This window comes from Triticum aestivum, chromosome 2A, assembly GCF_018294505.1.
Source record: "Triticum aestivum cultivar Chinese Spring chromosome 2A, IWGSC CS RefSeq v2.1, whole genome shotgun sequence".
Classification (NCBI taxonomy): domain Eukaryota; kingdom Viridiplantae; phylum Streptophyta; class Magnoliopsida; order Poales; family Poaceae; genus Triticum; species Triticum aestivum.
In genome coordinates this window covers 364,189,442-364,200,659 of record NC_057797.1, presented here as the reverse complement: position 1 = coordinate 364,200,659, position 11,218 = coordinate 364,189,442, and the positions used below count along the sequence as shown (strand labels likewise).

General features: G+C 44.6%; 1 long non-coding RNA gene across 8 annotated transcripts; it reads left to right on the top strand.

Moving 5' to 3' along the window:
- The first annotated feature begins 525 nt into the window (after positions 1 to 525).
- Positions 526 to 7,164, top strand: LOC123188681 (uncharacterized). 8 transcript variants are annotated; one of them, XR_006495062.1, is made up of 5 exons: positions 526 to 1,041; positions 1,459 to 2,365; positions 2,781 to 3,935; positions 4,428 to 4,494; positions 4,630 to 7,164. It is a non-coding gene; the product is annotated as an uncharacterized lncRNA (long non-coding RNA). The 8 variants fall into 8 exon arrangements; XR_006495063.1 differs by having other exon boundaries at positions 526 to 1,048; XR_006495060.1 differs by having other exon boundaries at positions 526 to 1,056.
- Positions 7,165 to 11,218: the final 4,054 nt, after the last annotated feature.

Here is an 11,218-nt window from a genome sequence, read left to right as displayed (position 1 = left end):
AACTTGTGAATGTGTACACTCGTCATCGGGTTCCACTTCCAAAAATCACAGACTGCCCTGAGGTTGAGCACACAGATGATCTACGTATGTTCAAATATGATCATGGTGACTGTCGTCTACAGAAGACAACAATTTGTCGAGTTCCCAACCGCTTATGGAATTACAAGAACTATGAAGTTGTTGCTATCTTTGACAAGCTTGTTGCCATCCTTACTTCCACGCCTCGATGGATATTGCTCAAAAATAAATTTTTCTACACGGATGAGTACTGTGATGCAAGTCAATACGAGGGTCTTGTGTTTGCTGCCACCACTCATGACACTGTTTTTGCATGGAATCCTTATGATTTTGGTACGTTTGTCTTCCACTGTAATCTCTACTCCTAATGTCTCAGTTGGTAGTCTTTGTTCTGGGTTTATTTTCATCCCACCATTTTCGTCCGGTTTTTTTTCGTTTTTTTTTCATCTCCAACTTCCACCACCATCGCCCCATGCTTCTTTTTTCTCAATCGATTTTTCCCCTCGACTCAAAAACCTATCGATCAACTGCTCTCTCTCTCTCTTGATCTCTCCAATCTCCTATCGCTTGGCCATGTCTCTTCTAGGGTTCCCATTTCCGCCGCCTCCCGCCTTCCTCCTCCGCCGCCGCACCTCGCCCTGGCTGCCTCGTGACCCAAACCCGCCACCCCTCTGCCTCTCCCTCTTCCTCTCCCTCGTACTCTCGTCGCCTTCTCCACCTGGACATGGACGCACCCGCCCCATTGCGCACGTCTGTGCGTATTTCCCTGGAACGTCCCCATGTCGGGATCCGCCGCCGGCAGTCACTCGAGCGGGTTGGGGGCATGGATGCAGCAGCCGCCCCATTCCCCGCGTCAGTGCATCCTCGCGTAACCCTAGAGCATCTTCAATGTGAGATCCGCCGCTGCCCGCCGTCTTCACTGCTCGCACGAGCTGAGCCGGCGAGCCCTCGGTTGTCTGCTCCCTCGATCCCGCCGCTCTCCGTGGTGCCATCTGTTGTGAAGGCCGCTGTCCACCATAGAAGGTCGTCGGTCAGTTTGTAAGGGACATAGTATAGCTCCTTGTTTACTTTGTTGGTCTGACCTTGAGGTAGTGTATCTGATGTCTTGAATCTTGATCTGAAAAGAAAAAAACAGTTTTTACAGAAGTAGCATTTGCAATTTAGTTATATTTTGTTTCATATGTATTCCAAATTCTCGCTCTTGTGTTATCTTCAGGGGGGTTCGTGTTAGTCATCTGAGCAAAGAAATCTGTTGCCCTTGTGCTATGTCATGTATACTGTTAGACCTCTATCGTATATGTGGCATATAACTACACTATTGGCCTTCTTGATATTTTAAGCATTTCCCTGCTAAGAAGGATGAGCAAGGAAATTTCTTCCCTGTTAACAGTATAGTGGAGCTTCTTCATTTGTATTTATTCAACCTCTATTCCCATTCAGGTTGTTTTCTTAAGCTACCTAAAGGAGCTCTCTATTGACATCAATTTAGGAGGGCCAGCAGTATCCTTGATTGAGTACAGGTGTGTGCCTCGGCCTCCAGTCTGAATGAACAACCCTTGTATTGTCTGGTAGTGACCTATATGTGTTTATGGTTCATAAGGGAATAAGAAAGGCCGGTAAGATCGTCTTCTGTTGGTGAAGGTCTGTGTTATAGATTGTTACAACCATTCTTTAGCTCGAGTTTTTTTAATTGGAGAAGCCAAAAGATGGATTTCACAGGTCGACAAAAAAGGTTGATGTACATTTATAAACCGCCTAGCATGGATAATTACACCCAATAAACATTGCAATGCATCCATAGGTTGTTCCGTGATTTTGTAATCTGTGACTCTTGAAAACTTGCTTTTATGTCCTGACTCAATATTTGTTTTGACCATTGGCCTTCCTAGCAGGATGCTTGCAGTTCCAATACCATCATGACTAATTTGTGCAGTCCTCATTTTTTAATTCTGAGCCTTTTGTGCTTCTTAGTTGTGATATAGTTTGATTAGGAAAGGCAACAACAAAACTACGTCCTGGAAATGTCATTCTGCTTGGTCTTACGAGTTTACTGAATTGAAAAACTCTTGTTTCAATGTTTTTAATGCTCACACCATTATGTCAAGCAAAATTATGGGGTACATGTCTTTGCTAATACCTCCAATTTATTCTCTGCAGTGAAGAATCAAGCTTATCTATTTTAGGTCAGTGTTTTTTGTATTCACTAAATAATGCCAGGGGTGAAGCCTAAACTAAGCAGTGTGCGTGAGGAAGGCAAGCGTGCTGGCGAGCGTGGGGGCGACCATGATGTGGCTCGGAGAAAGGGTGCACATGGGATTACTACCCATTGGGTCTGCAAATATGAGAGGTGAATGTTTTCACTGTAGTGCAAGGCGCGTTCTAAGTTTCATCTTCGCACATGATTATGGGCTTATGGCATCTGATCAGCTTTCTCTGGACATGCGTAATTGCAACATCGTCCCGATCTTTCCAAAAATAGATTGTCTATGATTATGAGAGTCACCACAAGAACAGACGAAAGTGGCGAGACTCGTTACGAAACAATGCAAATTCTTTATCCCTAGGACAGTGACAGTGCTAACATTCATGTATGTATGTTAGGAGTTACAATATGACCTTTTGTTTATGTATGTTAACATTCAAAAATGTTTGATGAGATCAATAATGTATATACGAGATGTGATAAAACTGAACATATGTTGTACTTGGCATATTTGATTAAATATATTAACTAACGAACCCATACTTTATTTATCATCAAGTGGCAAGGCATGGGTATTTAGCTCTAGTTGTGTGTGGGCTGCTCGAGCTGCGCGCCAATGTGGAGGCCCTGCACCGCCGCCGATGGGCTGATTTTGTTGCACGTCGTGGTGGGGACGCCCGTGTGTGCGCTGCTTGTGCTGGGCGCTGATGTGGACGCCCCAGATCGGATGGGACGCCGTTGGAGCTGCCGCGGGATATGGTGGTGGTCCGTCGATGGAGCTGGGAGCAGACGCGGAGGCAATGGGCTCGACTCTCTGTGTGCAAATCATGATGACTTGGAGCACTGTCATGGGAAGTTTTTATTCATCTTTACCTATATTTATTGGATTAGGTTCCATTGGCAGGTGAGATTCTTATCCTAAATGCTTTATTCTATTTTTGCCAAGACACTTCTCCTTAATATGTTTAATATTCATAATAAATTTCTAATGCATTTCTAATTAGGATTTTTTCTAATGGTGATTAAATCTGTCATAGCGTCAACAGGTTAAAGACGATGTACCCTTTTCCCGTTTAGATACCAACCATTGCATTCAGCAGTCAGATCTGTTGCTTATTTATTTGTAGAATCAAGTGGGTTAAAAGCATCTATTAACGACACTTCAATAAAACACTCTTTTCTTATTTGTGTGAGTACTATTTGTTTCACCTTTTGCACCTCATCATCATAGCATCTGGTTTCAAAAATGAATGACTACTTGCGAAGGTATTGTTTTTAGTTTCTTCTTTTTGGTTCAACTTCTTTGATTTTCAGTAGTTGGTCCATTAATCATCTAAAATTTTCAGTAAGATGTTTCTACATCATATTCTTGAATGTTCCTGATTTCACATCCATGGTATCTGCTTTGCCTTAGTACCTGTTCAAGCTTCACTCATGATTTGTTGCTTTCTCCCTATCAGTCTTACCATTTTGTTTTGCTTGCTTTACCTTGTAGCTTCTTCCAGTAGTTGTTTTTTTCCTTTATGTCAGAGCTGCTCTGTCACACTTCTTATGCTTTTACGATGTCCTAATAAAAGTTTTGTGTGGGCAGATAATTTTTTGCTTACTACAAACCGTAAGAAACTGAAGCTTACTGATTTGGGGCTTGCACGAGAGGAAACTATAACTGAAATGATGACGACTGAAACTGGGACATACCGATATGGACATAGAGGTTATAAATCACTCTTTTCCACACTAGATATTGAATATTAAAAAAATTAGGAACTAAAGCCGAAATAAACTGGTTCCTGGATGTAGTTTCTCGAGTTGATTCTTCAAATTATACATCAATTTTGTATGCCCTCGTGATAAATTTCCCCCTGAAGTTTCTAGAGCGCACTGATTTTAGGACCTTCTATACAAAGAGAAATCTGATGCTCTAGAATTTGTGTATGAAGATTTCTTTAATAACAATCGCGAATATAATTATATTCTTCAATTAAGTAATGATAATGTAATATTGCATCCTGTCATTTACAATCAGATAGACAAGTGACCTTAAGTATAAGGTTTCAAGCTATTTAACGCTCAATACTTGTTATATAATTCTCCGTGGTAACATCAACTGAGTTGGGCATCATAATTGGCACTGAACATCCAAAGTTAAGTTAGTGCTCACCATTTCACGATTATATTTTTGGTACTGATATTTTCATATTTCCAGTTCGTTGAAGATAGAGGTCTGGCATTGTATTGAAGCTCAACTCCGCACGAAAGTGTACAACTTCACAGTTATGTTCTGGCACTTGAATTTGCTATGCTTTTCATGCAAGGAATTTCATGCTAGGAATACTTACACGTTCATTCTTAAATCATCTTGTTATATGGCATTGTAGATCTGATGGAAAAGAACTTTGGTGATATAGGCCAGGGCGGAGGACGTTGTCAATGGAAAACATGGCTCCACATGAAGGTTCACTTGCCAATAGTCTTCAAGAAGATGCGAAGGTCATGGTTTTGTGTTGATGACCCTTGAAAAAATACCTTCTCATTTTCTTGTTTGAAGGAACGCTAGGAGGAATTGAGGATGCGAAAAATGTACGGAGGAAAGGGAGACTAGGAGAGGTGCACGGTGAGGCATCGACGAATCCTAAAAGAGAACTTTTGTCACGGTGTTCTCATATCCAAACTTGAATCAAGTATGCTTTTTGAATGGCTTGCACTAAAGCAGATTATAATTCTTATACTTGTGTTTTGAATTGACTACATGTTGTCGTCTCCTCTTGTATACATCTTCTGTATCTACGATTTTGTGATGGGTTGTTAAGCTACCATTCAAGGGAATGCATGTTGACAAATGTATTGATGCTTCCTTGAGTCTACTAATAATATATTTGTAATGTATTTTTCACTGAAAAAAGCACCACTAATAGCACGCTGTAGAATTTTCTAGCTAAATAAATCAATGTACACTGCCTCGCTAATAGAATGCCATAGTGCGATATAGCATGCTAATAGCGTATTTTAAGGCCGCTCCTATTTTGTTATAGCGCGCTACTTTTTTGATTGATTTTTTTAGAGTTTATCTCTACTCCTAATGTCTTAGTTGGTAGTCTCCGTTCCACGGTTAATTTTCGTCCCACCGATCGTGGTTTTTTTTGTCCTCCCTCCCACCTTCCAGCGATTCCCTCCTAAACTGCTGCGCTTCGGATCCACCTGCCACTTCACCGGAGACGAACACTGTCGCGGATGCGAGTAGAACGGGACCAGACCGAGCACCCGTGCCTGTTTCAGTAAGCTAGCTGCGCCCGTCCTCGTTGGTCGTGCCGCACACAGCTCGTCGGAGCCCCTAGCCGCGCCGATGCGGTGGTCGGCGGGCGGAGTCGCATGGTCGACGGTCACGGTGATGCGGCAGGGGGAGGGGAGATGGCCGAGATGTTGGAGTGAGTGGAGAAGATAGGTGAATGAGCCACAAGACCGGCCACGGCATGGGATTGATGCGGTGGTCGGCGGGCGGAGTCGCGCGGTTGCGGGGTCGGTGACTCGCACGGCGATGCGGTGGGGAGAGGGCGAGAGGTGGCGGGTGAGTGGAGAGGACCGGTGAGTGAGCCCCAAGATCTACAGCGACATGTGACAGATCGACGGTCGGCGGGCGGAGTCGCGCGGGCCGGCTCGTCGAGGCACGCGGCGATGCGGCGGGGGAGGGTAAAGTGCGAGAGGAATTGAGTGAGTGGAGGGGATAGTGGTGAGTGAGTGGGGTTAGGGTTGGGATACGGCGGGGGGAGAGGAAAAGGCGAGGGATGGCCAGTGAGTCTAGAGGCCAGCGTGCCAGATGGGCCGTCGAGCCGGCCCGTGAGGCAACTTTGTCATGCCTGGGCCGGGGAGGCCAGCACGCGTGCCTGTCGGAGAAGTGTCGTGCCTGGCACTACCAATATGGAAATAGGGGTTATAAATCACTCTTTTCCACACTAGATAGTCAATATTGAAAAAATTAGGAACTAAAGCCGAAATAAAATGGTTCATAGTTGTAGTTTCCCGAGTAGATGCTTCAAATTATACTTCAATTTGTATGCCCTCGTGATAAATTTCCGCCTGAAGTTTCTAGAGCTCACTGATTTTAGGACCTTCTATACAAAGAGAAATCTTATGCTCTAGAATTTGTGTATGAAGCTTGCTTTAATAACAATCGCAGATATAATTATATTCTTCAATTAAGTAATGATAATGTAATATTACATCCTGTCATTTACAATAAGATAGACAAGTGACCTTAAGTATAGGGTTTCAAGCTATTTAACGCTCAATGCTTGTTATATGATTCTCCGTGGTAACATCAACTGAGTTGGCCATCATAATTGGCACTGAACATCCAAAGTTAAGTTTGTGCTCACCATTTCACGATTGTATTTTTGGTACTGCTATTTTCATATTACTAGTTCGCTGAAGATAGAGCTCTGGCATTTTGTTGAAGCTCAACTCAGCATGAAAGTGTACAACTTCACTGTTATGTTCTGGCACTTGAATTTGCTATGCTTTTCATGCTACGAATTTCCTGCTAGAAATACTTACACATTCATTCTTAAATCATCTTGTTATATGGCATTGTAGATCTGATGGAAAAGAACTTCTATGATATAGGCCAGGGTGGAGGACCTTGTCAATGGAAAACATGGCTCCGCATGAAGGTTCACTCGCCAATAGTCTTCAAGAAGATGTGAAGGTCATGGTTCTGTGTTGATGCCCCTTGAAAAAAATATCTTCTCATTTTCTTGTTTGAAGGAACGCTAGGAGGAATTGAGGATGCGAAAAATGTACGGAGGAAAGGGAGACTAGGAGAGGTGCACGGTGAGGCATTGACGAATCCTAAAAAGAGAAACTATTGTCACGGTGTTCTCATATCCAAACTTGAATCAAGTATGCTTTTTGAATGGCTTGCACTAAAGCAGAGTATAATCCTTATACTTGTGTTTCAAATTGACTACATGTTGTCGTCTCCTCTTGTATACATCTTCCGCATATACCATTTTGTGATGCCTTGTTAAGCTACCATTCAAGGGAATGCTTGTTGACAAATGTATTGATGCTTCCTTGAGTCTACTACTAATATATTTGTAATGTATTTTTCACTGAAGAAAGCACCGCTAATAGCATGCTATAGAATTGTTAGCTAAATAATTCAATGTACACTGCCTCGCTAATAGAATGCCATAGTGCGATATAGCATGCTAATAGCGTATTTTAAGGCCGCTCCTATTTTTTAATAGCGCGCTACTTTTTTCATTGATTTTTATAGAGTTTATCTCTACTCCTAATGTCTTAGTTGGTAGTCTCCGTCCCACGGTTAATTTTCGTCCCACCTACCATGGTTTTTTTCGTCCTCCCTCCCACCTTCCAGCGATTCCCCCCTGAACTGCCGCACTTCGGATCCACATGCCACCTCGCTGGAGGCGAACATTGCCGCGGATGCGAGGAGAACGGGACCAGACCGAGCACCTGCGCCCGTTTCTGCCCGTCCTCGTTGGTCGCGCCGCACACAGCTCGTCGGAGCCCCTAGCCGCGCCGATGCGGTGGTCGGTGGGCGGAGTCGCAGGGCCGACGCTCGCGGCGATGCGGCAGGGGTAGGGGAGATGGCCGAGATGTTGGAGTGAGTGGAGAAGATAGGTGAATGAGCCACAAGACCGGCCGCGGCATGGGACTGATGCGGTGGTCGGCGGGAGGAGTCACGCGGTTGCGGGCTCGGCGACTCACGCGGCGATGCGGTGGGGAGAGGGCGAGAGGTGGCGGGTGAGTGGAGAGGACCGGTGAGTGAGCCCCAAGTTCTGCCGCGGCATGTGACAGATCGGCGGTCGACGGGCGGAGTCGCGCGGGCCGGCTCGTCGAGGCACGCGGCGATGCGGCGGGGGAGGGTAAAGTGCGAGAGGAATTGAGTGAGTGAAGGGGAGAGTGGTGAGTGAGTGGGGTTAGGGTTGGGATACGGCGGCGGGAGCGGAAAAGGCGAGGGGTGGCCAGTGAGCCCAGAGGCCAGCATGCCAGATGGGCCGTAGAGCCGGCCCGTGAGGCAACTTTGTCGTGCCTGGGCCGAGGAGGCCAGCACGCGTGCCTGGCCGGGAAGTGTCATGCCTGGCCCTACCGATATGGAAACAGAGGTTATAAATCACTCTTTTCCACACTAGATAGTCAATATTAAAAAAATCAGGAACTAAAGCCGAAATAAAATGGTTCCTGGTTGTAGTTTCCCGAGTTGATTCTTCAAATTATACTTCAATTTGTATGCCCTCGTGATAAATTTCTGCCTAAAGTTTCTAGAGCTCACTGATTTTAGGACCTTCTATACAAAGAGAAATCTGATGCTCTAGAATTTGTGTATGAAGATTGCTTTAATAACAATCACAGATATAATTATATTCTTCAATTAAGTAAGGATAATGTAATATTACATCTTGTCATTTACAATAAGATAGACAAGTGACCTTAAGAATAGGGTTTCAAGCTATTTAACGCTCAATGCTTGTTATATAATTCTCCATGGTAACATCAACTGAGTTGGGCATCATAATTGGCACTAAGCATCCAAAGTTAAGTTCGTGCTCACCATTTCATGATTATATTTCTGGTACTGATATTTTCATATTACCAGTTCGCTGAAGATAGAGCTCTAGCATTGTATTGGAGATCAACTCCGCATGAAAGTGTACAACTTCACTGTTTTGTTCTGGCACTCGAATTTGCTATGCTTTTCATGCCAGGAATTTCATGCTAGGAATACTTACACGTTCATTCTTAAATTGTCTTGTTATATGGCATTGTAGATCTGATGGAGAAGAACTTATGTGATATAGGCCAGGGCGGAGGATGTTGTCAATGAAAAACATGGCTCCGCATGAAGGTTCACTCGCCAATAGTCTTCAAGAAGATGCGAAGGTCATGGTTTTGTGTTGATTACCCTTGACAAAAATATCTTCTCATTTTCTTGTTTGAAGGAACGCTAGGAGGAACGGAGGAAAGGGAGACTAGGAGAGATGCACGGTGAGGCATTGACGAATCCTAAAAAGAGAAACTTTTGTCATGGTGTTCTCATATCCAAACTTGAATCAAGTGTGCTTTTTGAATGGCTTGCACTAAAGTAGAGTATAATTCTTATACTTGTGTTTTAAATTGACTATATGTTGTCGTCTCCTCTTGTATACATGTTCCGTAACTACCATTTTGTGATGGGTTGTTAAGCTACCATTCAAGGGAATGCATGTTGACAAATGTATTGATGCTTTCTTTAGTCTACTAATAATATATTTGTAATGTATTTTTCGCTGAAAAAAACACTGCTAATAGCACGGCATAGAATTTTCTAGCTAAATAAATCAATGTACACTGCCTCGCTAATAGAATGCCATAGTGCGATATAGCATGCTAATAGCGTATTTTAATGCCGCTCCTATTTTGTTATAGCGTGCTACTTTTTTCATTGATTTTTATAGAGTTTATCTCTACTCCTAATGTCTTAGTTGGTAGTCTTTGTTCCACGATTAATTTTCGTCCCACCTATCATGGTTTTTTTCGTCCTCCCTCCCACTTCCCAGTGATTCCCCCCTGAACTACCGCGCTTCGGATCCACCTTCCACCTCGCCAGAGACGAACACCGCCGCGGATGCGAGGAGAACGGGACCAGATCGAGCACCCGCGCCCGTTTTCAGTAAGCTAGTTGCGCCCGTCCTCGTTGGTCGCGCCGCACACAACTCGTCGGAGCCCCTAGCCGCGCCGATGCGGTGGTCGGTGGGCGGAGTCGCACGGTCGACGCTCGTGGCGATGCGGCGGGGGGAGGGGAGATGGCCGAGATGTTGGAGTGAGTGGAGAAGATAGGTGAATGAGCCACAAGACCGGCCGCGGCATGGAACTGAGGCGGTGGTCGGCGGGTGGAGTTGCGCGGTTGCGGGCTCGGCGACTTGCGCGGCGATGCGGTGGGGAGAGGGCAAGAGGTGGCGTGTGAGTGGAGAGGACCGGTGAGTGAGCCCCAAGATCTGCCACGGCATGTGACAGATCGGTCGTCGGCGGGCGGAGTCTCGCGGGCCGGCTCGTCGAGGCATGCAGCAATGCTGCGGGGGAGGGTAAAGTGCGAGAGGAATTGAGTGAGTGGAGTGGAGAGTGGTGAGTGAGTGGGGTTAGGGTTGGGATACGGCGGGGGGAGCGGAAGAGGCGAGGGGTGGCCAGTGAGCCCAGAGGCCAGCGTGCCATATGGGCCGTCGAGCCCGCCCGTGAGGCAACTTTGTCGTGCCTGGGCCGGGGAGGCCAGCACGCGTGCCTGGCCGGGAAGTGTCGTGCCTGGCCCTGCTGATATGGGAACAAAGGTTATAAATTACTCTTTTCCACACTAGATAATCAATATTAAAAAAATTAGGAACTAAAGCCAAAATAAAATGGTTCCTGCTTGTAGTTTCCCGAGTTGATTCTTCAAATTATACTTCAATTTGTATGCCCTCGTCATAAATTTCCGTCTAAAGTTTCCAGAGCTCACTGGTTTAAGGACCTTTTATACAAAAAGAATTCTGATGCTCTAGAATTTCCGTATGAAGATTGCTTTAATAACAATCGCAAATATAATTATATTCTTTAATTAAGTAATGATAATGTAATATTACATCCTGCCATTTAAAATAAGATAGACAAGTGACCTTAAGTATAGGGTTTCAAGCTATTTAACGCTCAATGCTTGTTATATAATTCTCGGTGGTAACATCAACTGAGTTGGGCATCATAATTGGCACTGAACATCCAAAGATAAGTTCGTGCTCACCATTTCACGAGTATATTTTTGGTACTGATATTTTCATATTACCACTTCACTGAAGATAGAGCTCTGGCATTATATTGAAGCTCAACTCCGCATGAAAGTGTACAACTTCACTGTTATGTTCTGGCACTCGAATTTGCTATTCTTTTCATGCTAGGAATACTTACACATTCATTCGTAAATCATCTTGTTATATGGCATTGTAGATATGATGGAAAAGAACCTCTGTG